Genomic DNA, 26,614 nt, shown 5'->3' on the forward strand with positions numbered 1-26,614 from the left:
CTCCAGAGCTGCAAATATGCTACATTTGTTACAGATATCATTACTGCTAAAGGAGGCCGAGGAGTAACTAAACATCTGACACAATGAGCAAGAAAGTGCAGAAGGGACAGGTGAAGTAGCCATGGTGCTAACGGGTCGGCTACGAGCTAAGCTAGCGAAACAGTACAGAGACAGTGAGTGAATACTTTGGCTATAAATTAGGTAGTGAGTACACAGAAAGTGTGCTTCGGATGAAGCACGTGAAGATTATACTGTGAAAAAAAAAGAATGTATTTAAAAGTTGTTAATTAAACTGCTAAGCAAATAAGCTACTCAGAAACACCACTGTGTTTGAGCAGGAACAGGAAGCGATACTATACCACAGAGCAAGCGAACACCAAGTGACAGCGCCACCGACAGGACGGCCAAGTAGAAATACAGCAGAATAGTGAAATTAATCTTGTATTTATCATCTAATCTTGATCACATGTTCAGCGCTCATAAAAAATATATTTGGAACACAAAATTATTTGTGCTTATTATTTAGTTTATTTATTACAGAGGAAAAAAACATGACACTCTTCCTCACCACTTCCATTCAACCTTTTTCCTCAGGACTCATTTTAAGCTGCGTACAGAAGGATTCAGTCTGCAGAACACACACATGCATCTGCTTCAGTGGCAATGAATGAAAACATCTGGCTGTGTTATTATGCATACTGAAATAGGAAAATAAAGTAAGATGAATGAGTTGAGCGCTCTGAGCTGGATGTCTTTCTGAAGTACAACTCTCCTGCCTCTGAGCTTCATGTGAAATGTCTTTACTTGCTCAAATTCAATCTCGTAAAAGTCGATCATAAAACTTATGAAAGCGTGTCTAACTTTCTGGGATCTAACTCATTTTAGATATTTGTTTCTATGTGCTGCGTGTGTTGTTATTCAGATGTGAAGTTTAAAAAAGGTTTAGCTGAGTCTTCATTTAATAAATGTTATTTTTGGGGTTTTGTTTTGCTTGCTAGTCGTCGATACTGTGACGGTGTGTCACTGCACAGATCCTCCAGGGAAAATGTTTTTGTTTTTTCACATTTTGACTGTTGTGATTCATTATTTCCACCTTTCAGTCTTTCCCGTTTCATTATCCAACACACACATTATTCTCTCCCACTGCGCTCCGCCTTTTTAATTCTTTGAAAAAAGCATTTAATCTTCACAGTAATGCCAAAGTGCAGCGATACATTGTGAAGTGCACAGAAAGAGTCTGGATTTCCATTTCTCATACAGTACCGAGCAAAAGTCTTATTTTTTCATGTTTTGCCAGGTCAGTCTGTGTTAACGGTGTTATTAACTGCATTCTTTAACTAAAGAAGTCGGAACAAATGATGTGGGGTTTTGTTTTTTTGCAATAGGCTGCAAGTAAATGTGTAAAGATACAATTTAAAATTGGTTCTTTGTTAAGTTTTCTGGTCCTTTCTGTGACTTAGGTGTCTGTTTATGTTTGAATGTTTCAGAAATTAGTGTGAAGGGTCTTAACAGACAAAAACTGGTCAAATACAAGCCCTGGATTAAAAATCAGAAACACTTTAAAAAGCCTGGAGAGCTATTCCTTAATACCACTTTAAAGATTACAGGGAAGTCCGGATCCCTGGAAGCAAATGAGGGATGGCTCAAGACTTTTGCACAGTGCTGTACATGTCATGCTCCCTGTTTTATAGCTCAGCTCAAACTGACACGTTCTCACTAACTGCTTCTCATTTTCTCCACAGTAAACTTTGACCACTTCCAGATACTGCGGGCCATCGGGAAAGGAAGCTTTGGAAAGGTAATGCAGCCTCCATTTTTCATGCGACTTGTATATTGTTTGCCCTTAATTACCCACCACAGTCGTCATCTCTAAAGAATCAGTGCAAGCGAAGCGAAATGTGCTGGAATTACACTTTAGTTCTCGTGTGCTGCTGTTATTTAATAACAGTTATAAATGCAGCTTATGTAATTATTTCTATAAAGTCAGTTAGAGGAGAGCCGATTTATATTTCATCTCACTCAATCTAGGTGGGAATTTTGACTCCACGTCTCAATTTAATTACAGAGCAGCACAATTCTGCGGCTCTATTTGTCATCGTGCTCAACGGTTGGGCTGAAGGCAGGAGGAGAACTTAGCGTGTGTGTGTGTGTGTGTGTGTGCTGCATTTTGTGACACCAAATTACCCACAGTTCTTTTCAACCTTGTCACAGGTGCCAATATCACCGCTGGTGGCCATTGTTGATAAAACCGTCCTTTTGGATTAACTTGTGGGGCATTTTCTTTCACCTCCTGCCGAAGAATTCCTTTGTGTACACATTGAACGTCTGGATGAGACTTCAGTAATGAATTCAGGACTGTGTGTGTGTGAGATACACAATTGGGGCTCCAGAGATTGGAATAGTTTACCTTCATTTTAAATATCACTGCCCTGAGCACATTGTCAGCTTTAAAATTCAAACTTAAAGAGTTTGTAAGTAAACTGGCTGAGATGAGACACAGACGATGCACTGGGTCCTCGTCTGAGTGCTGGCTTTCAGTTGTGCTGTCTCTCTTCCCCAGCCATGCACACACAGACACTGTGCTACACTTACACAGTGAGACAGATGCTCACAGAGACGTCCAGATACATTTTGTCCTTGCTGGAGGTCATCTTGTGTGTGTTTTTTGGCCCACTGTGGCCTCACACCGAGCTCCTGCTGTTTTTTGAACACTAGATGGATCAACTGAAGGACCAAGTGCATCTTTCAGGTTCTGTGTCAGGTGTTTGCTGATTTTTTTTGACATGACTTTCAGGTACTGTTCCTCCACTGCAGATAGATTTTTCAGCCTGTCCCCTTTTTTCTGTCTTCTACTTTTCCAATCCAAAGAAATCAGAGGAAATGGTGTGTTTCTGTGACAGGTTGCTAGTAACAAAGTACCTAAAGATAAAATTTAAAATTGGTTCTTTGCTAAGTTGTGTGTTTTGTATTGTATTTGAAAAAAAAAAGTTCTCTCTTCCTCTTATGTTTAATATAACCACACTACAGATGGACAAGCGCTTGTTTTTATGCGTTGTCGTTAGCAACAACGACGGTAAAACCACCTGTGTCCGCTTGTTTATCTTCCACATAAACCTTTCACAATAAAGCTCAAGATCCTGTTGAGACTTTTCAAAATAAACGTAATCATGTGAAAGATGCAGAGTGTTTACGGATGAGAAGTAAAAAAGAGCTAAAAAATAAAGCTTAGACTCAAACGTTAGAACAGGCTTTTCCCCGCAGCACGCCGTGTAATAAATACTCACAAAGAAAACGGCGGCCGTTACAACTTATGTCTAAAAATGTATAGTTTCATGCTTTGGTTAAAACACTCGACTCCAGCTACATGATGCCCAGCTGGAAATACTTTACGCAAGTCGAGCTGCCCGAGATTCACAGAATTTACAGAAAATGTAAAATTTTTGTGATTTATATCGTTATTGGGACGATAGATGTCTTATATCGGGATATGAGATTTTGGTCATATCGCACAGCCCTATGATCAGGTACAAGGACTGGACTGAAAATGGGTGAAAAAGCAGTCAATGTCCAAAGAAAAACTTTAAATGACCTTCAGAAAGTCTAAAGAAAGGAAGAAGAAGAACATCTGGCTCAGTACAGAACCGAGGAGAGGCTCAAGACTTATTCACACATAATCAATCAAATTAATCAAGCTTCATCTCGAAGCAGCCTCCTGGCTGTAAGAGCGTCTCGTTTTTGTCTCATTAACTGTCTGGTGGCGCTCACAGTAGTCTGCTGTGACGGGGTCCTCGAGGACTAATGTTACAGGGAAATCTTTAGGAAAGTGCTTTGGACTGAGCTTTACTGAAATCTCAGTTTTCCCCCTATCAGAGTGCTCCACCCCCCACCCCCACCCTCCTCCTATTCCTTCTTTTTAAACCTCAGTGCAGGTACCGTCTCCCTCCCTCCCATCCCTGTATTTTTGTTACATAATACCTAGTGGCTGTGCTCACTGTTCAATTCAAGTTGGTTTAAGAGAGATGGTAGTTTAAAAAACAAAGTTTTCAACTTTTTTTTCTTTTTTTTAACATCCGTTGGGCTCCCAGACGGCCAATCAGTCCTTCTGTCTCTAAAGACTGACAGTAGCTGCTTTTTACTTCTCATCCCTCCCTTCTTTGCACCTCTCAAAACCAACTCTCGTCTTTACTTAGATGAAAGTTGGTTTTGCAGAGTTAATCTTGCAGCTCAGCCACAGCATAGCCCTCGGCAACCAAGAGCATGCTAGCGGGCCGTTTTTATTATGTTATTACTGTGTTTTTCGGAAAATAAGGCACTGTAAAAATCAGTCCTTTGGTGTTTCTGGAAATCGACAGTGCTCCTTATAATCTGGTTTGCCTTATGTCTCTACCAGCTTTGCACATCTACAGACTGAAATCTTTGCCCATTCTTCTTTACAAAACAGCTCCAGCTCAGTCAGATTAGATGGACAGCGTTTGTGAGCAGCAGTTTTAAGATCTTGCCACAGATTCTTGATTGGATTTAGATCTGGACTTTGACTGGGCCGTTCTAACACATGGATATGTTTTGTTTTAAACCATTCCATCGTTGCCCTGGCTTTATGTTTAGGGTCGTTGTCCTGCTGGAAGGTGAACCTCCGCCCCAGTCTCAAGTCTTTTGCAGACTCCAAGAGGTTTTCTTCCTAGATTGCCCTGTATTTGGCTCCATCCATCTTCCCATCAACTCTGACCAGCTTCCCTGTCCCTGCTGAAGAGAAGCACCCCAGAGCATGATGCTGCCACCACCATATCTGACAGTGGGGATCTTGTGTTCAGAGTGATGTGCAGTGTTAGTTTTCCACACACAGCATTTTTGCATTTTGAACAAAAAGTTCCATGTTGGTCTCATCTGACCAGAGCAGCTTCTTCCACATGTTTGCTGTGTCCCCCACATGGCTTGTGGCAAACTGCAAACAGGACTTCTTATGGTTTTCTGTTAACAATGGCTTTCTTCTTGCCACTCTTCCATAAAGGCCAACTTTGTGCAGTACACGACTAATAGTTGTCCTATGGACAGATTCCCCCACCTGAGCTGTAGATCTCTGCAGCTCGTCCAGAGTCACCATGGGCCTCTTGGCTGCATTTCTGATCAGCGCTCTCCTTGTTCGGCCTGTGAGTTTAGGTGGACGACCTTGACTTGGTAGGTTTACAGTTGTGCCATACTCCTTCCATTTCTGAATGATCACTTGAACAGTGCTCCATCGGATGTTCAAGGCTTGGGAAATCTTTTTGTAGCCTAAGCCTGCTTTAAATGTCTCAATAACTTTATCCCTGACCTGTCTGGTGTGTTCTTTGGACTTCATGGTGTTGTTGCTCCCAATATTCTCTTAGACAACCTCTGAGGCCGTCACAGAGCAGCTGTATTTGTACTGACATTAGATTACACACAGGTGCACTCTATTTAGTCATTAGCACTCATCAGGCAACGTCTATGAGCAACTGACTGCACTCAGACCAAAGGGGCTGAATAATTACACACACCCCACTTACGCATACGTAACGCATCCAGAACTACATAATAATAATAATAAAAAAAAAACAAATAAAAAAATGCACATCCCATGTTTATCCCATGTTATTCCAGGCTGAGTTTATGCATTTATGCTTATTTGTTTATAAAATATTATAAGCTGGTCTGAGGTCATTTGTTACTAAAGAAAAACAAACAAACACTGTGTCATTATTTAATCCACTAAAACTAAGACACAATGCAGAAGCAGTGTGTGAAAACTAAGTGCACCTTCACTGGTGTAGCATCTGCCCTAGAAATAATGAACTCAAATTAAACTGTTTAATCATCTCTATGTGCTAAAGGCTCATTTTAATGCAGCATTAATCACGTTGCTTTAACAGTGCTGCATTTGACCTCGTCTCTGATTGCAGCAGGCGGCACTCATCATGTTGTGTGGAAGAAGACTTCAGCTGAACAACAACACATGACATATTACACCAAAGTTAACAAAAACTAAGCCAAATGCGTTTTCGGTATTTTAAAAAAATGTAATTATTCTGATTGTTTACCTATTTTTTAGACACATTTGTTTTATTTATATAAAAATAATTTCAAACAGCTGCCTGCAAATATGCGTCTGTGAACGATCCATTGTGGGTGATTTTTTTTTTGACCTTGCATCTGTGTGTAAGGACCAACCACAACCATCTAAAATCTTTGCATGTTATTTTATGTTCTATGTAAGAATATACACAGCATACCCTGATGATCAGCTTCAAGGGTTCTCAGTGTAGGATGCATACAGTATGTCATGCTGAAATATAGACACTTACAATAGAACCCACTAGAAACCAATTATTTTAGCCTAGTTCCTTAAATCTATGGCATTTTCCCCATGCTGACTGATATGCTGCTCAGTGTCTTTTGCTGTCTGTTTTTAAATCAGATGTCACTCTGAACATAAACACAAGCTACAGCAGCCCAGCTGTCTTAGCTGAGTACAAGGATACATTTACTCTCTTTGTGTAAAATATTGTGATGATTTCACATTATATTAGGCAGGCAGCTGCCCAAATTAAACCGTGACTATTAGCAGTTTGGTTATTTTGAACGCCTCGGCTGGAAAAAATTCAGAATGTTTTGTAAGGTTGCCCACAACTCTGTATGTAAAGGGGAGTTAGAAGATTGCTTCATATTTTAAGATTGATTAAGATTAATTACAATTTTTAATTGTTTTATTTTACATTTAACCTTTTACACTGCATTGAGTTACTGCCATGTGATTGGCTGAGTGTGCATCGTTCTTTGTTTCAAAATGGACTTAATGCTTGGTTGAACATACAGTCATGTTTGTCTAGTTGTGATGTTTATCTCCTTTAGATTTATTTTTTATTTTCATGATGAAAAATGGTTTGTTGGTTCATACCTATGAAGTTACAGTGTTTCTGAAAAGCCTAAAAAGATTAATTGTTACCATAGTAAACTTCAAAACAGACTTTATTATATGATATAGTTATAAAATAGGATAAAAATTGACTTCAGCATAATATAAAATAATGTGTTTTTACGATACCTGATTTTTAGCACTATGTATGCATTGGTCAACTTTCAGATCTATGAAGTTCAGCTAAGTTATCAATGTTTTCATTTTTAGTTTCCATGTGCATTTAGATCGGCCGATGCATGGCCGATTCTCTGCTGTGTGATCTGTTTCTAGCTGTGCTGATGCTAGCAGGACTAAAGCTGATCAAGCAGCAGTAAATATGTGAAGCAAGGCTGAAGGATACACTCATAAAATGAACAGAATCATAAGAATATAACAGCACGAGCACTGCAAATGCAACTAAAACATGTTGACATCAAATGGTATGTTATTTGAAATCTATATGAAATAATGATCCAATATTTTTTTATTTATTAATAAAATTAATATATATATTTTTTTATTTGTTTGATTTATTAATTTTATTTTTTCCACAATTGTCTAAATCAGTCTGTCTGTGGACTGGTACAGCTGAAAAGCCGAAGCAGCCAGTTCCTCTTCTTCTTCTTTGGTTTTTTCTCTGGCACAGTCTTAGCTTCAGTTTTGACTTCAGCTGAATGTCTGTCGGCACTGGGAGCTTGGTGGTTGCCTAGGCGACTGAATGTCATCTCTGTTTTGTTTTTAATTCAGTTTCACTGGTGAAACTAAGAAACAACAGGCTGTAGAGGGACACGTTAACAGAGCTTTATTAACTCTTACTGTCATATCCAGTGTGGACAAATCTGTTTAGATTTATATGAATATATTAATCATTCATTTGAATAATGCAAGTATGCAAACTAAAAATCACAGGAGAGTTTATGAGACCACAAACACTGATGAGGTCCAGTTCAGAGAAACAGATTTTCTGGGGGGTATTTTGTGCAAGATTGATGGTTATTCTACATTTTAATATTTTTAATGATAACATTATCACACTCCTTTTTTAACAAATGTAAATTAAATGTTTCAGTCTGGATGGAATTCAATTTAAATTGTGTAAAAGTATTTTTTAAGCATGTTTTATTATTATTATTATTAACCCTGGTTAATGTAGCAGTTTGAGGAAAAATCCCACTGCAGACGCTCTGGTGCTGTCTCAGGATCATTAATTGTTTTTGCAATATGTGTGGAAATAAAAGTTGATCACATGTTTAACAAAATGTTTGCACCTGGAGATAAGACCAAAGTATATGAAAAACATCTTTCCAGTGACTTTCAGGTAGAATTTATGACACGTGTAGTTTTTTTTTCTTTCAAAACTGTATATTTGCTGTTAAAATGGAACAAATAAAGCCCGACCCATATAGCCCGCAGACGTGTGGTCTTGAAGCTACATTTCACATTAGTTCTCCCTCAAAGTGCATTCAGAAAAAAACCCACTTGTGATAAACCACAGCAAACCCGGAGACATTTTCAAGCTTTTCAGTATGCTTTATTGAGGCACACGGTTGCTGAATACACATGAACGGCTGCCCCATCCTAGCTTCCAGCCAACACATCCACAACACCAACAACTCAGACAGCGCAAAGCCTTTTAAGTTGGCGAGGCGTGATAGCAAATGCAGCGCAGGTACATCCATCTCACCTGCAGCAGCATCGCAGACCACGCCCCCCTGCCACACCACTCTTTCCTCATAGTTGCTCGCCATCGTTGCTCTCAGAGGGCTGAAGGTCCCCATCAAAGTGCACAGGTAACTGCCCTTTACATTTCACGACAATGATCCTGTTAGTGAGAAGCCTGCCTTCATACTGGCACCTGGGTTTCCTGGCTCCCTGATGCTTTAGCTTACATTTAATTATGCGAAACGTTGCGCTACTATACGTCATGCGGCTAATTTCATCATACGTCCCATCACCTCTACAAATGGATTCGACCTTTGCTGGAATGCTGAGGATGAATGTGTTGGTTTCCTTACAACTGTTGTCAGTTTTGTAGATATTCCTATTTGATATTTCTGTGTCACACTGCTTTTCAGTCATGTTAGCATCTACATGCTGTCTTATAAACTTTTCATGAGGGGTTTCTTCAGGTCGGTTCTTGCTTGGTTGAAAATTGTTCACTTTGGAAAATCCGGTGGCAAAGAGCAGCACGAGCATCATGCAGACAAACAGTGTCTTCATTGTCTCCTGGAGAAGAAAACACATGGACATTTTTTCACATTAAGAATTTGGTAGATACATCCTTTTGGATCCTGAAGCTCAGTAAGTCGTCTTTGTGAGCTGCAAACACACAAGACAAGAGGACTGATAGACCTTTTTCTTTAAATGAAAGAAGTAGTTTTATTTATAGTTTTCTTTTTTATTTATTTATAATCTTATATATAATTTTGTTCTCTGTTTATTTTTCAACTGTTAGGATGATTGAAAACTATCAAGCTTTATAAATATCCTAAACAAGCCTGATCTGGACAGACTCCTGGAAGCAGATTCAGGCGTGATGATGTCATTTTCAACTGGAAAAAGAAGCTTTGAAAAGCTGAAGTAGTTGTCTTTAAATGTTTAGATATTTAACCTTGTTGTATTACTTTATATTTTATATTTATCATATTAAGACATCAAGATATTTGTTTTTGCCTTAAAATTTTGTGTTTTAATTTGTACTTTTTGTCTTTTTTATTTTTATTTTGTCATTTTGCCTTTTTTTACTTGATGTGATTTGGATAAATATATATTTATATCTACTGATATATTGAGAGTTTTTCTCTGAGTTTCACAAGCCCATTTTATAGATAAAAGTCCAGGTCATAATAGATCTGGTTCATTAAGAACAAAGTTTAAATCCTATTTAATATAAATGCCTTTCTGCACTCAGTTATTCTTTCCTGTCATATGTTTCAGTGTGCTCTGTAGTAACAATGACACACTGCAAAATAAAAATAAAACAACTCAAGACACAATGGATTTTCCTCCAATTTGTATCTGTTTATGTGTAATTTATAGGATTTTTATTTTTTTTATAGTTTATATAGATTTTTATAGTTCACTTTTGTCACAGAGGAACAAAGTGTGTTTGGATCTGGACACTTTGATTTTTATACTTCTGATCAGCACCACCTCAAATAATCCTTTGCATCCACACCTACATCACTAGCCCACCACTTCTAGGAAACTTTAACACTTCTCTGCTTGTGACTCAGAAAGATAATGCAAATATGATGACCACTGACCACAAGAACCTGTATGTAGATGCAGCCTGTTTTTCCACATCTGGCTTTAGAAAAACAATTAATGCACAAACAAATAGGGTATTTGTAAACGTAACACGTCTTTTTAAAATAAAAAGACGTGTTGGTATATTTTGACCTTTCAAATAAACTATTAACACTTTGTTCTGCCTTTTATAACTTAAATGGGATATTATAGTTGTAAACTGCCCTAGAGCTCCCTCTAGTGGCTGCTTTGTGATATGGGTTCGGTTACTTTGGGAAAGGAAAAATGAGAACGTGAAGAAGAAATAAAAGATGGCGGAAAGTGATACCGTAATGTTATTGTTCTAAGCTAATACGGACCTTAAAATGTTGTTGCCTTGGACAAGATATGTCTGTAAGTATGAGTGTCGATAAAATAATTATTATCTTTTGTTTTGTGTAAAAATGGTTCGATAATTTGTACATTTGAAAGTTTTATCTTGTTAGCTTGTAGTAAGAGCGTAACAAGCTAGTTTTCAATGTTAGTTAGCTAATACAGTATTTTGTACTTTCAGTTTTACGATGGTCAAAGAGAAGGCAATGGTCAGAGGCCATTCTTCAATAAATCAGCGCAAAAAGGAAATAAGTCTGGTTATTGGAGCATCGTTATCTCGCTGTCTAGCTGGTGAAACTAAGAGACTCAGGGCGAGGACAGCATACACTTCTTTTTTCCCCTTTTTTAAGTATATTTTTTGGCAAATAAAGTGAGTGTATTGACAATTTGCAGTTAAAATGTTGGACAATCTTTTTATTTTTGTTTTATTACCAGTTGGTAGTAATCATTTCATATGAGGATTTAAATGGATGTATAACAAAACAAAACAAAGGATAAAAGAATATATAAAAGTATATTTAATGAAGCTGATCGAACAACAGTGCAATATGTCATGATGACAGTGTTTACAATTTAGGCAGGAAGTCTGACCCTCAGATCCCAGGTCTGCCTTCTAGTATATAAAACAATCATCTTTCTTGTGGGGAAGGAGCCGGAGTTAGAGCAGGAAGTTACACCATATTGAGATTGTTGGGCTAGCCTCAATGCCAGTGTTGGACTCTCCAGTTTCCTTGAAGGAGGTTTGTGTCACGGTTCTGGGTGTTTCTGACCCAGCTTTTTGAGTTCTTGTGTTTTTATATTATGGTTTACGTTTTGAGTCCTTTGTTGTACTGTGTTTGTTATTTCCCTAGGTTTCAGTTATGGTTATCATAGGTTTATTTCTTAGTTCTTGTAATATGGCTTCACTGTGTTCAATGTTGTGTCTACTGTGCCTTTCTGTACCATGTTTCTGGTCCCTATGTTCTGTCTTCTCAGTTGCTGTTAAGTTTGCATGTTTAGAGTTCAGTCAGTGTGTTTCCTGTTTTACTTTGAAGGTCCATCTCTCATGTGAGTGTTTCTAGTTTTGCTTCCCTTGTCTCGTCCAGCCTGATTACTCCCAGCTGTGCTCTCCTTCTGTGTCTCATTCCCTCGTTATCCCTCTGTGTATTTAAGCCCTGTGTTTCTCTTTGTCAGTGTCGTGATCTCCCTCATGGCTGTGTTTCCCTGTGTGTCAGTTTATCTATGTCCCAGTTTAGTTTTGTTATATTTTTTGTGCCATTCTGCAATAAAGCAGCTTTTTCAGTTTAATTCCTGTGTGGTGAGGTTTGCGTTTGGGTCCTTCTCCTGCCTGCACACAGCCGAAACATGACAGTTTGACTTCGTGCCATTGTTGGCTGGACTCTGCTCATTGATATCCCAGTATCAGTGAGTTAAGACACCATGCATTTATTTTCTGTGTGGCACACAACAAGAAGACAAGCCAAGAGAGAACACATCAGCCTCCAATGACAGTTTATTAAAAGGTTTATTGGAGGTTAGTTGTTGTTTTATTGAACCTCTGTGCTAATGAAAGTGTGTCCTTAATAAATGTACTCCATAAAGTGTGTTCACAAGTGCACAGAACACATTAGGGCACAGGTCAATGATTGATTTTACAATTATATTGTCAGATCTATGGACACTCTCGGATACTTGGATACTCAGGTGATTAGAGGAGCAGAGATGATCAGCTGATCAGGATTTGGTGGTGAGTTGGATCAGGTGGTGGAGAGATACAGGACAGGCCTGACATACACAAACGTATAGTGAAGGTGCAGAGGCTCAGATCTGTGACATTGTTAAGTCCCAGCTCAGTGTCCATATTTAGATGTAACAGTGCTATATAGAAACTTTACCTGATAACTTGTATGAGTAATGTTTTCATCTCAGGCATGTAAATTTCATTTGTGAATATATTTTTAATACTTGTACGACAGATTTTTGAGTGTTAAATAGAAAATATATGCTGAAACTGAAGTGATGGGTAGCACTCTTCAGTTCACCCCTGCTCTCAAAACAATGTAGGTGGTCCAATTAACATATTTATATTTTTTCATTTGCTTTTGCTGTTTCACTTGCAAAATATTTCCAGTGTGACATTTGATCAGGTCTTGTAAACCTTGTCGTTAACCACGCAGTCACTCCCAGGCTGCTGTTCTGATCACCGGATCTTAACTTAATTGTCACAGTGCACTCAGAACAAAACAGCCATGCAGAGATATGAGTCACAGTGACATTAACACTGATGAAGACAGTCGTCGTTAGAACCAGCAAACTGAATGAACTAAAAAAAGATCATCTAAATTCAACTGGTCTAAAATATCAGGATCTCAGTGTTAGGTCCATATTTTTGAAGTAGAAGCTTTTACTGGTTTTACTTAAGAAAAAGAAATAATAAGGAATTGTGTTGGAATTTGTAGAGTTTAACAGATGAAATCATGTTCAGTGCTTTGTTCTGTCAGTAAACACAGATTCTTTCTTTGCACTGAATGGGACAGCATATATTTTCACTGCTTTTGGCATAATGACAATAAAAGATAAATAAAAGATAGTTTCAAAGTCTGACCTGCAAAGCCCGTCCACTCAGTGTCCTCCTCAGTCATGCTGGTTGCATGATTGCTGTAGACGTGCTAAACTACTGTGACCCGATTAATTGAACTGAGCTCACACTGCAATAACTAATCAGTGATGTGGTAGTTTAAGTACTTCATTACCAAATTGTATAAATGAAGTACATCAGAAGATGTTGGGGAAGAAGGACTTTACCGGGTGGGCCTGGACCCCCGAGGCCTGTCCCTGTGCCGACCTCGTCTGAGTCTAATAGATTTATAAGATAGAGCTCATCAAAAGACTAAGATATGAATATAAACATGATATTTGTCAGTTTAATTTAATGTTAAGTTGAACGGGAGTTAACCAGAAACCTTTACTCTTCCAACTCCTCTACTTTGTCTAACAGTTAGCTTAGCTTAGCCTAGCTTCCTCCTGCATGGACGAGCAGTTTTCTTTGGGTTTCTCATGTTTGTTGTTCTTGCGTGTAAAAGCAGTCATCTTGCATCACTTCTGATTGGTGAGCATGACTAGTACACAATAAAGAGACCATCAGTTTTAACACTCTATTTCAAACCTGGATCAGACACTTTGCAAAACATGGAGGCTAATTGAAGTTTTTGCAAATTGCTAATTGTATGGTTTCAAATTGCAATTTTGATTTTAAGTCGACTAATTGTTCAGACTTGCTCTGGGGCCTGTCTGAAGTATTAAATTGACATTTATTTGTCTCCACACCTACGCAGGGAAACTTTTTTGTAAGTGTGAAATGGAAAATAGAAGAAGTAGAGATGTGGGTGTTCCTATTTACAGTGGGGCAAAAAAGTATTTAGTCAGCCACCGATTGTGCAAGTTCCCCCACTTAAAATGATGACAGAGGTCAGTAATTTGCACCAGAGGTACACTTCAACTGTGAGAGACAGAATGTGAAAAAAAATCCATGAATTCACATGGTAGGATTTGTAAAGAATTTATTCGTAAATCAGGGTGCTGTGACTGTGCTATGAGGATTGCTATGATTTTCTTAACAGTGCAGCAGAATTTGAATTCAGACTTTACATGTTGTCCAGTTTCAGCCAAGGGAACTGAAAAGTGTGCTGAGGATAAATGATCAATTAGGCAGATGTAAATGAACAACAGCTACAGGCTGGAGGCTCTGACATCACATCTGATGGAGACCCTGGAGAGCTGGTCCTTGCTGATCTTCGGCCCCAGGTGAGCTCACTGCTGAACCCCTTTCAGTTCACCTACTACACCAACATTAGGGTAGATGATGCTGTCATCCACCTCTGACATCAATCCCTCGCCTGGAAATTGTTTGGAGCACTGTGAGAATCTTGTCCTTTGATTTCTCCAGTGCTTTTAACACCATTATACCGACAATCCTGAAGGACAGGCTGGGTTACACAGGTGTGGACCATCACCACATGGATCCTGGTGAGTCTTACCATCTAGTGATGTGTTGTTCGTGAACGAAACGGCTCTTAGAGTCAGATCTTTGAAGTGAACGACGTGAGCCGGCTCCTTATTGGGAGCCGTGTTTTTTTTTTTTCCCTCACCCTCTCTCTCGCACTTTTTTCCACTTCACTTCGCACGTGAGCCTTGTGCTTTGTGCTGGGCAGAGGGGGGAGGGGCGGTAGTTACACTCAGTAGCACAGGAACAGAGCAGGAGGGAGAGAGAGAGAGAGCCAGGGACAACAACGTCACATTAGAAAGGTATAGTAATCATCCACAACTATTTTCAGTTGCAGATGATAAAGGATTCAGAAAGTTTATTCATGCAGGTCCATATGACAGAGAATGTGCATCTTCTTTTTGTTTTCATATTTTAATTTATATTTAATTGTGTTGTGGTTTGCAGTGTTTTGTGTTGTTTCACTTTAAATTTGTTTAAAAGGAAAAAGCTGAAAATTTAAATAGTTAAAAGTTGAAATGTGAATAGTTGGTTTTTGTATTATATGATTTATTTATTACATTTTATGTGGAGTGAATAAATAAAAGTATATTTACGGTGGCCCCTAGAGACAAAGCACATACAAACTTCAAATCACGTACAATACACAACAGCAGTGCTCCAGGATGCTGGGCGCAGTGTTAAGCTTTCGTTGCCTAGTGGGTACACAAGCCAGGAAGTACCAATGACCGGATTTGGTGTGTGGTAGTTACAAGTTTGTACGTGCTTTGTCTCTAGGGGCCACCGTAAATATTTATATATAAACATATATAAATAAAACCACTTTTTTTTACATTAGTAATTCCTTTTGTGCATAATTTTATATTGTTGTTAATAATAAATAAATTAAAGCAACAAAACAACCTGAAGAGCCGGTTTGGAGCCGAAAGAGCTAAAAAGAGCCGGAAATCCCATCACTATTACCAACCACCCTCAATATACAAGTGCCCATAATTATGTGTCTGAATGGGAATTCTGCAGTATAGGTACGTCACAGGGAACAGTCCTGACTCCATTTCTATCACAATATAAACAATAGACTTCTCCTACACTTTTGATAAATGATTCCTGCAAAAGTTCTCTGATGATTCAGTAATTACTGGTAAATGGGGACGACAGGAAGTACAGAAGACTGACTGAGGACTTTGATGACTGGTGCCAGCAGCTCCGCCTCCAGATTAGCACTGGGAAAACCAAGAAGCTGGTAGGACAAACATTCTCCACCTAAAGAAAGTGAACATTAAGATAGAGGACTCAGAAGCAGTGTGTTCATCTGACCAATAAACAGTAGCAGACACATCTCTACATCAACTGTTCAGAGGAGACTGTGTGAATCAGGCCTTTAAGGCCAAATAGCTAAGAAAAAACTATTAAGGAAGACAAACAAGCAGAAGAGATTTGTTTGGACCAAGAAACACAAGGAATGGACATTAGACCGGTAGACATCCATGCTTTGGTCTGATGGGTCCAAATTTGAGATCTTTGATTCCACCTGCCATGTCTTTGACTGATACAGAGAAGGTGAACTGATGGTCTCTACATGCATGGTTCCCACCATGAAGCATGGAGGGGGAGGTGTGATGGTGCGGGGGTGCTTTGCTGGTGACACTGTTGTGGATTTATTCCAAACTGAAGGCACACCGAACCAGCATGGCTACCACAGCATCCTGCAGCAACATGCCATCCCAACCAGTTTGCGTTTAGTTGGACCACCGTCGTTTTTTTTCTCAACAGGACAATGACCCCAAAGACACCGCCAGGCTGTGTAGGAGCTATCTGACCAAGAAGGAGAGTGATGGAGTGCTGAGGCAGATGGCCCGGCCTCCACAGTCACCTGACCTAAACCATATTGAGATGGTTTGGGATGAGATGGACCACAGAGTGAAGGCAATAGAGTCAACAAGTGCTCAGCACCTTTGGGAACTCCATCAAGACTCTTGGAAAACCTCATGAAGATCAAGAGTGTGCAAAGCAATAGTCACAACAAAGGGTGGCTGTTTTGAAGAATCTAACATATAACATGTTTTGAGTTATTTTTAACATTTTGGTTTGCTACATCATTCCATATATGTGTCATTCATAGTTCTGATCCCTTCAGTGAGAATCTACAATGTAAATAGTCACAAAAAATGAAGCACAATTTTGTCTTAACCAGGTAACTTTAGGGTTAGCTCTGGGTTTTATGTCCTACAAAGGTGATTTGCTTTTTACTGGGGTATATTGCCATGGTAACTTGTGCTTTAGACCCAATCTGTCCCAGACTGGAGCCATATCTGAATTCTCTTTTTATTTTCTGTCTTTACTCTTAAACTTTGCACCATTCCACCACGTCTCTTCTGTTAGTCTGTGAGAGAGAAAGCTTTAACATTTGAATGTGTCCAATCTGACGTTTCAGAGCTCTAATGTGTAGCAACTGCCTTATAAATAATTAACTCAATTTAAACTGTTTAATCATCTCTATGTGCTAAATGCTCATTTTAATGCAGCGTTAATCTCATTGTTTTAACAGTGCTGCATTTTACATTGTCTCTGATTGGAGCAGGCGGCACTCATCATGTTGTGTGGAAGAAGACTTCAGCTGAACAACAACAGTTCAGTTCAGTTCATTTTTTATTTCAAACATTTCAAACATGAGCCTTCACAATCATTACAATATATTATTCCATTATTTGTTTGAAAAGGAGTAGGTAGAAGTATTTACTTATTTGTCCCTCAAGTTTTACCTCTCATTCATTTAAATTTTTTTTTTAGTCTTAAATTAAACAAACAACATATGAAACAAAAGTAAAGCAAAACAAAACAAAACAAAACATACATAAATCAAAAACAAGAAATTAGCAAGCCCCACCACAGTATAGTTTCTTTCATATGAAAAATACAGAAGGTGTATATTTGCAGATACACAAATTATGGAAAAACAAACAACCAAAACAAAACAAAACCCCCAAAAAAGAACCACAACACCATTACCAGCAACATTACCGTCCTGGGTTAACCCCGTTTTCTTCATTGTTATACTTATTTAAAATTAGGTTTTTATATTTTACTTTAAACTGTTTTATGTTTTTACTGTCTTTTATTTCTTCTGTTAGACTGTTCCATAATTTAACTCCTGCAATTGAGATAGACATCGTTCTTAAAGTTGTTCTAGCACTTTGTATTTTTAAATTCCATTTCCCTCTTAAGTTATACCCACCTTCTCTTTCTATGAACAATTTACAGATTTCTTTTGGAAGCAATTTATTTCTTACTTTATACATTATTTGCGCTGTTTTAAGCTTCACCAAGTCTTGGAATTTAATAGCTTGCATTTTGACAAAGAGTGCAAACACATGACATATTACACCCAAGTTAACAAAAACTAAGCCAAATGCATTTTCGGTATTTTAAAAAAAATATTCTGATTGTTTACCTATTTTTAGACACATTTGTTTTATTTACATAAAATAATTTCAAACAGCTGCCTGCAAATATGCCTCTTTACCATTAAGCCAGGTGTGAATGACAACCTGCAGCTGCATGCTGTTGTGGTCATTGGTGTCACATTAGGTTTTGAACCACAAACAGAGAAGTTTCTTAGAACTGCTGGGCTAGTGATGTAGGTATTGATGTAAATGATAGCTTAAGGCGGCGCTACAGCAATGTATAAAAACTGAAGCTCCCAGAGCCAAATGTTATTTGTTCTTCTGTGAGTGAGGTGAACTATAACCTGCTCAGGTAGAATTTAATAACAGCGAGTCTGAACTGCACTTGACTTGATCTCTGCTCATCTCCAGGCTTCACTTCTCATTCGGTAAGAACTCGTTGGCTTTTGCATACTTCCAAGAAAGAAACTTACTCTCCTGCCACACTTATACTCACATTCACTATCCAGACATGGGCTTCAAAACATGCTGGCATCATCTGGGTTCTGTGAGGATGCAAATAATGCATAAGTATTGCAATTACTGCATGTCGAGACAGAGGCCTGTCTTTATTGATTCATGTACAAATCAAGTTTAACTTTAATTCCACTTTCAGGGCATTTGATTCACTGAAGTCATCTTCACCACCTGCTCTTCCAGACGACGGACTCGTGCTTGAACACCTGCAGTTAACCAACCAAACACTGATCAGTGAGGTAAAAAATAAGGTATATATCCTCATTTGGAAAAGTGTGAATTCAATCTTGATAAATTTCTAATATATAATTACATTTAGCAAAAGTGATGTCTATTTATGATCACATGTATTATAAATATCAGTGCTAACACAGCTGTGACATGTATGAAGATAATATTTTGTTGTGATAACTAAGACACACATACTATTACCTAACTGCAGTCAGCCATTTACCTATGTACGGTTCAATGTGTGGTTGTAAGTAGAGAACTCTTAATGCCTTTAGGTCCACATCATAAATTCATCTATTAAAAACAACAACAAAACAACATACACAAACAAACAAACAAAACTACCAAGATTATTTAAAATTATTTAAAAACTCTACTCCAAACTTTTATCAAGTATCAAATTCCACAATATTATTTTTCCAAAAGTTATTTCCTGCAGCAAAACTTAGACTGGTTTTGATACTGAATTGTTGGAAGCTGTTATATTAATTTTGATTGATTTTATAATGCAATTATTTAAAAAGCTGAATTAAATTGAATACAAAATTCATGTGATATGTTTGTATTAATAAAGTAAAATGGTTGTTATTAGTGGTAAATGATTGGGGTTTGCTAGATGTACCTCAGAGCAACAGGAATTCCTAACGTACACACACATAACCGTAAATAGCAAAGTAGATGTGCACACCGTTTTCAAGAGTAGGTAGAGTACACATGGCATAATGGTGACAATATTAGACTGAAGGTGTGTTTCACAGACACAGACACTAACCTGCAGTCTTTACAGTGAAGATGCACAAACATCAACCCGACTGGAACATCACAGTATGATCTGTAAATATATGATCTGTATTTGTCTTAGCTTCATAGTTACACTGTTTGAACTCAAATATTAAACCAAACAGGGGTAATTACCTGTCCAGCAGAGCTGTGTGTAGCCGTCAGTTAGAAAAATAATCAGGTCCTGATCTCCTCTCAAAAGTCGCTCTGCTGACTCTTGTTTTATTTCCAGCTCAGGTCAACTTTGCTTCTGTCGTTTCCTTTCTTGCATGTTCTGCGTCTTCTGCTCAAGTCAGCCACCTCCGGCGGACATGCAGAGGGGGGTCTGTGCTGCGCGTGCACCTCGGGTGTGCAGAAGCATGCTTCCACTTTTTAGGGTGTTTCAGTTTCAAAATAGAAGTTTCGAGAGCTGCGAAAAATTACGTGATGGTCGTAAATCAGTGAAAAGTGGCTCTTAATATGTAGGAAGCAAGAGAAGAGAAAAACGGAGTCGTGCTTTTGGTCTCAGTATGTGACTTTAAAGGGTCACCGAATATGTTTACATATTTTGTCTGGCCAAGAGATGGTCATAAAAAAAAGTACTCACATCTCTTGGTTTACAGATGTTAGGCCACTCCTCTTTACAGAAACTCTCTAAATCCTTTAAGTTTCTTGACTGTGTGACTGTGAGGTCTGGAGACTGACTAAACCACTCTGTGACCTTATAGTCCATTAGTACATACTCAGATCAGCTTGATGTGACTCAACTCATTTTCCATTGCAATCAAGTACCACCTAATGTGCGTGTGATCATTACAGCAAAGTGGCCAAATGTCTGTGATGTCGTTCATATGCAACACGAACACCACAACAAAGGAAGATGTTGCAGGGGGACTGTAGACCTGAAGAAGGTCGATGATCTTGTATTGTCCCTGTAGACCTCAGTAAAAAGTCCTTTGAGTGCTCTTTGGTCTCGCCATGATGGTGTAGAAGTTGGAATGGAAGAAACTGATACTGTGGACAGGTGTGTTTTTCACACAAAGTAAACTGAGATCAGGAGTATCTGTAACTGATTAATTGTAATCCAATCTGTGTGCAAGAATTCTGGCTTGGTTATAGGGGATCAAATACTTAGTTCAATCAATAACATGCGAATCAATTAAAAACCTTCATGTAATGTTTTTTTGTCCTGGATTTTGGTTGTTCTGTCTTTCTCCATTAAACTCAAACTACCATACATTTTAGAGACTGTTCACTTCTTTGTAAGGGAGCAAATTACAAATTCAGCAGGAGATCAAATGATTATTTCGACCAGTGACAATATTTTTGCTGCTTTAAATTCTTAATCTGGAAAATGTTCCTGTATTTCTTTCTCCAGGAAACAATGAGGATCCTGTTTGCCTGTTTGCTGCTTGTGCTGCTCTTTGCCACTGGACGCTCAAAACTAGCTAATCGCCAACTCAAATGGCCGCAGCAAGAAACCCGTTATGAAGAGTTTATACGAAAACATGTAGATGCTAATATGAGTGTGGGAAAATGTGATACAGAAATGAAAGAAAAGGGGATCTACGATGTTAACCACGGTTGTAAGGACACAAACACGTTCATCATTAGTAATAACAAACAGGTCAAAGCCATTTGTAATGGTCAAGGATCACCTTATAATACTATCTTTACAAAGAGTAGAGCAAAGTTTAGTGTTGTTATATGTAAACTAAAGAATGGAGCCAGGAAACCAAACTGTCAGTATAATAATGGCACACTTCACAGTAACGTGAGTGTTGTAGTCCAATGTGAAGGAAGGTTACCTGTGCACTATGAAAGGCACATACAGACTTTTGAATCCAATAACGCAACTACAGGAAACATGGACTCTACTTCTGTACCCACAAATATAAATTTCTGAGATAACAAAAGAGCAACATTTAGCATCAGCTCTAACTAGAAGTGACTGGAAACATCTTCCATATCATAAGTTTTTACTTGAGCCTGTCTTTTAAGTGCATACATGTTTTGCAAGTGTTCAACTTGTATTTCCACTCATATTGTATGAAAAACAGTTAAACGATTTTTACTACAAATGCAGGTAGAAAAAAACTGTATTAAATGTTACTGATAAGAAAAAAAACAAAGGAGTAAAAAAACATGTAATTTTGTTATTTGGTTCTTTTATCATCGATACTGATATATTAATAGCAATGACTGCAGAATACAGATGTACAGTTATGTATTAAAATAATGTGAAAGGTGATTTTGGTAACTCTGGGATCCAGCTTGCTTCTAATAAATGATTTATTGTCTGATCACAGAGTAAATGTGTAAAAAAAATGCTCTTTGAACACTTCAAACATCAGGACTCACAAATTGACATGTCTTTGCTCAGTGCCCTGTGTGTTTTTATATTTTATATGATTTTTTGTTGTATTGACAAATTGCAGTTTCAATGGTTCTTGTATAATTAGAATCCACTATGTACTTATTTTGTCCTCAATTACAATAAACAAACACAGCACAAAAAAGCAAACACAATAAAAACTATTTGCTGCTTCTGAACCATTTGTTCTAGTATTTTGTTGCTGATGAATAAAACTCAGGCTCAGGAGGTAGAGCGGGTCGTTTACAAATCAGAAGCTTGCTGCTTCACTTCCTGGCTCCTCCACTCTGTATGTCAGAATACTGTATGTTCTGCATTACACTCTAAAAATCCTTTAATTTTCTCAAAAATCAATAGTTCGCCTTATGTATGAATTCTGATTGTGGTTACTGACCTCAAACTGATTTTATGTGGTACACAGCGCTCAGAAATCTGTCAAAAAATGTTGCACTACGACTTTGGTAAGCTACGACGTCTGGATTGGATGGATTGTCGGAGCATTAGGTTATCGTAGTCATGAGCCTCACAGAGTAATCTGGGTCCAAAACTCGGTCGCTGCAGGTCCCAAAGTCAAATTAACACTGCAGCATCACTGAGAGTTAAAAACTGTCTAAATTCTTTCATCTGTAATAAAATCATCAGCGTTGCTGCTTTACCAGGTGTTACAATTAACTTTAACATCCAGACACCCATGGAAACAGAATTTATTAAATTTAATGGAGTTAGAAGTTAGCAGGAAGTTAGCTCACTAGTTTCCACCTAAACATAAGCATGTTGTGACTGAGAGATTTCTGAAAAAATTCAAACGTACAGCTCTGCTACCACTTCCAACATAAACGAAGACAGAAAACAAAACACCAGTGACTCTTGGTACTAAAGTTGGGCTAGCTGGTATCAGCACGTTCTCACTCCCAAAGCGTAACATTTTACGGTAGGTGACAAATCGTCAACATATTACGTTTTCGGCTACCCACCACGTTCCTAAATGACGACCTCGGAAAAATGAGGAAATATGAGAACCGTATGGACTCAATCTACACATGTTCGCTCTTTTTCTTCAAATCGCTTAGAAACACGCTATTTAACATAAGTCATGGATAAGGTCAGGAAAAAGGTTATGGTTAGGGCTAGGGATAAGGTTAGGTTTAGGGCTGGAATACAGGGCTAACGTCTATTACCGCGGGAGCGTCATTGCACTGGATTTCGGCCATAACCCACCGTGTACCATAAGAACGCCGAATGTCTCCTTTTGCGTTCCTCAGGAACGCCGCGGGACGTTACAAAACGTCGGCATGTTACGCCTCGGGAGTGAGAACGGGCTGCTGGTATATAATGATGTGCTACCTGATCGCTAGTGACACAATTATGTTAGCATAACATTAGCACAGTGAAGCTGGAGGCTAAATGCTAACTTTTTTCCACTTGATAAAAGTTAACCTGAGGGTTCCCGATGGTTAGGGACAAATGTAATCACATGGCCGGATGCTGTAAACGGACCAAACTTACAATACGAGGTTAGTCATTAATATACTGCAACAACATGGGACTAGAGCAGCTGTGAGAGAATTAAACATTAATGAATCATTGGTACGGAAGTGGAGGAAGCAAGAAGAATGAGTTAAGTAAAGTTTGACTTATCTGACTGTTTTGTTTCGCTAAATTATTATTATTTTGTTTAAAAACCAGGTGTGATGAATATGAGTACAAATTTGCAGCAAATCCTGTACATACAGCTCCTCATATTCTTAAGAACAGATGATCTGTTTAACTGAACCTTACTTTCAGTAAGTCACTCGGTGTTGCATGTAAATTAAATTCAGACTGCTGACTCATCATCCACGTGCCCTAATCAGGTAACAGTTCAAATGGCTGTTTTGTTGAGTCCCACACATTTGGCGTTTTTATATATGTGTCATATTCTTAATCTGTCGCAGCAGTCACGATGCTGCTTATAAATTATATTCAGACTGATGAGTCTTCACGGATGTCCCCAAAAGAAGTAAAGCTCCAAATGTTTATGCTGTTGTTTCTTCAGTTATTACTTATAAATGTTTTGAAATGCAGGTATCTGATGTTCCAGTTATGTAGCCTAATGTAACACAGTCAATGCTCTCACTGCCACTGCTGCAGAGATCAGGGTCAAAAACTGTGTGGCCTCCACTCCTGAATGAATGAACCCTTCCTGCATAAACGCAGTCCCTTGAGACGTGACTGCCCCTCAGCGTCTGTTTATTGCACCAAAGCAAAAAGAATAAATGGCTCTCTGTTGATTGTTGCTGTGTTTCTATGCACAAGCACCCTGTGACATTAATAATGACCATGCCTTTCAATTTGAAATGACTCCCACAAAGTTACATTTTTGTCCTTAATGTGCTTTTAATTCTATTAACAGACTGCTGACTGTAGCTCTCTGATATACATTAGCGTTATAATATTAGTGAGAAAACTGGCCGCCTGTGTTCAGTCATTAATAATAAATAACCTCTTAGTTCACTTCAGTCCTGCTGTGTGAAAGTTGAAAAAATATGAGGTCTGAATTCAACAACAGGTCACGTGATATGTTTTCTGTTGATCACACTGAACACCGAGCTGCTGCCCAATGATTTCTCTAATAGAGTAAAAAGATGTTTTAATGGATCAACACTGTGTTCACAATAATCACAACAGTAATGCAGACTTGGCTCTTAAAGAGCTCTGTTAGCTCTTTATACACAGGAAACATGTTTATGTGAGTACTAACGAGGCTGAGCTTCTATGAGCACTGCAGCATCACTATATGACTGAGTTCCTGGAGTGGGATGTCACTGACCACTTCTAGATCTCCCCTCTCTCACAATCAGCTGATGTCAGTTCATGTGGTGATAGCAGAGACTCTCTAAAGCACAAATCTTTCTTTTTTTGATCTTTATTGGCAGAAAGGACAGGAGTGAAATGGTAAAGTGCAAACTGCACCCAGGACAGAAAAATCTGCATTATCGAGCACAAAATGTAAATGCTGGTAATTGATATTTGACGATGATGATGATGATGAAATCCACCATTCTGTCAAATATCCTTTATAACTGCTGACAGCTACTATTGCATTTATACTCTTACATAACTCCAGTAGTTGGATGTTTATCATCATGTTTTCTAAATGTTGTTTTTGTTACACTCACTAATAAAGATGTCAGGCTTACATTTGCCTCATGTCTGTGAGTAAATAGTAAACAGCCCTGTTCCTATTGAAAAAACAAAAGTAGTATCCAAGATGGCCGACTTCTAAATGGTCACCACCCATCTTGAGGAGTTTGCCCCCTCACATATACTAATGTGCCACAAACAGGACTTTAATATCACCAACCATTCCCATGTTATTACGGTGTATCCATATAAATGACCCACCCTGTATAATAGACCTCTCTGTATTGAGTCATAAGTGTTATTAATTTCTGTCTCTCTTCCAAAGCATGTCTTTTATCCCATCTTCCTCTTTTCACCCCACTGGTCAGCTAATAAAAGAAAACAGAGAAAACAACAAAAATCACATGACCCTGTGTGAGAAAGTGCTATGGCAACAGAAATCTTCTATTCACTTACCTTCTCACTGTGTAATCATTATTGCTGGGCAACCGCCCAGGTCGCCCATATCAAAAAGCGCTACTGACCGCAGGTTAACCAACCAACCACTCATCAGTAAGTTTCATAATTTGGAAATGTTTAAAATAGAAGTCACACTCATATAGCTGATATTGTTACCAAGTGCAAGAGGGCTTTGCTGAAAGTTCACTGTGTCTGTGTAATAGTTTTGTGTTAGGACAAACCAAATCAAAGCAAACATCTTGTGCCCAGCATATCCACTATCCAAACCATATCAGCCTTGTTTCTCCAACTCTGTTTTCAAAATGCTCTAAGGTGTCCCTCTGATGCATTCATTTCTAATCTTGTCCACTCACTCCTATGAAACTCTTAGTTGTTTCATCTCCAGCTCAGTTTCATGAAACTTGAATGCATACATATGTGGAATTTATACATATGTGGAAAATATGTAAATAAATGCAGAATTAACAGAAAACAAGACAGAAATTAATAATAAAAAGGTTAAATAAAGTTCAAATAAAATAATGAAACGATTTCTTAAGTTAGCTCAGAAAACATCAACATTACAACGAAATATGGTAAAATGAAAGATGATAACACAATAATGCAGAAAAAAATGTTTATGGTCACAGATCAGTGATAATAGATCAGTCACTCCCTCAGACTCAAGATGTGACCGATCATACCTTTATCATCTGAGAATGGGGTTTTCTTCACCACAGAAGCAAAAAGGTGAAGGAAAGAGATGGCAGCATCTGTACAAAACGAGTGAATATTAGCACAGTAGGCGCCTTCGAACGCTAATCTCTAAGGTCAGACGGCGGGTCTGGGCCCAGCGCTGGATGAATAGCTACAGGACAGGATGGCTGATGGTGTGATGTGGAGATGTATGTGCTCTCTGTGTAGGGGAATTGTTTTCATTTTCTGTTCTCATGCTGACCTCCCACAAGGAGCCCAGTATGAGTAGATGTTTGATGTTTGGTCGGGGGGGAATCTGATTTCACTGCAGGTGTAAACTTTGCATGTGACAAATAAAGGCTTGATTGATTGATTGACTGATTGATCGAGAAGAATTTTAATAGTTGCCTGCTTTCTACTCGACCTTAGCTAGGATTGTACTCCCTGATCTGGGAAGGGTAGGAAAAAAGAATTCAGTTAACAAGTGGAAGAGATTAATTTAACCTGCCTCCACTGAGTGAGCAGCGCCCTCTGCAGTTTGTGTGTGGAAGTGCAAA

General features: G+C 38.4%; 2 long non-coding RNA genes across 2 annotated transcripts; both read left to right on the forward strand.

The window, feature by feature from the left end:
- The first annotated feature begins 467 nt into the window (after window positions 1–467).
- On the forward strand, window positions 468–14,540 carry LOC146492243 (uncharacterized). Its single transcript, XR_014872383.1, has 4 exons — window positions 468–1,798; window positions 12,184–12,260; window positions 14,173–14,317; window positions 14,460–14,540. It is a non-coding gene; the product is annotated as an uncharacterized LOC146492243 (long non-coding RNA).
- Window positions 9,993–10,786, forward strand: LOC146492244 (uncharacterized). Its single transcript, XR_014872387.1, has 2 exons — window positions 9,993–10,555; window positions 10,716–10,786. It is a non-coding gene; the product is annotated as an uncharacterized LOC146492244 (long non-coding RNA).
- Window positions 14,541–26,614: the final 12,074 nt, after the last annotated feature.

The sequence above is a fragment of the Neolamprologus multifasciatus genome, chromosome 23, assembly GCF_963576455.1.
Source record: "Neolamprologus multifasciatus chromosome 23, fNeoMul1.2, whole genome shotgun sequence".
Lineage (NCBI taxonomy): Eukaryota > Metazoa > Chordata > Actinopteri > Cichliformes > Cichlidae > Neolamprologus > Neolamprologus multifasciatus.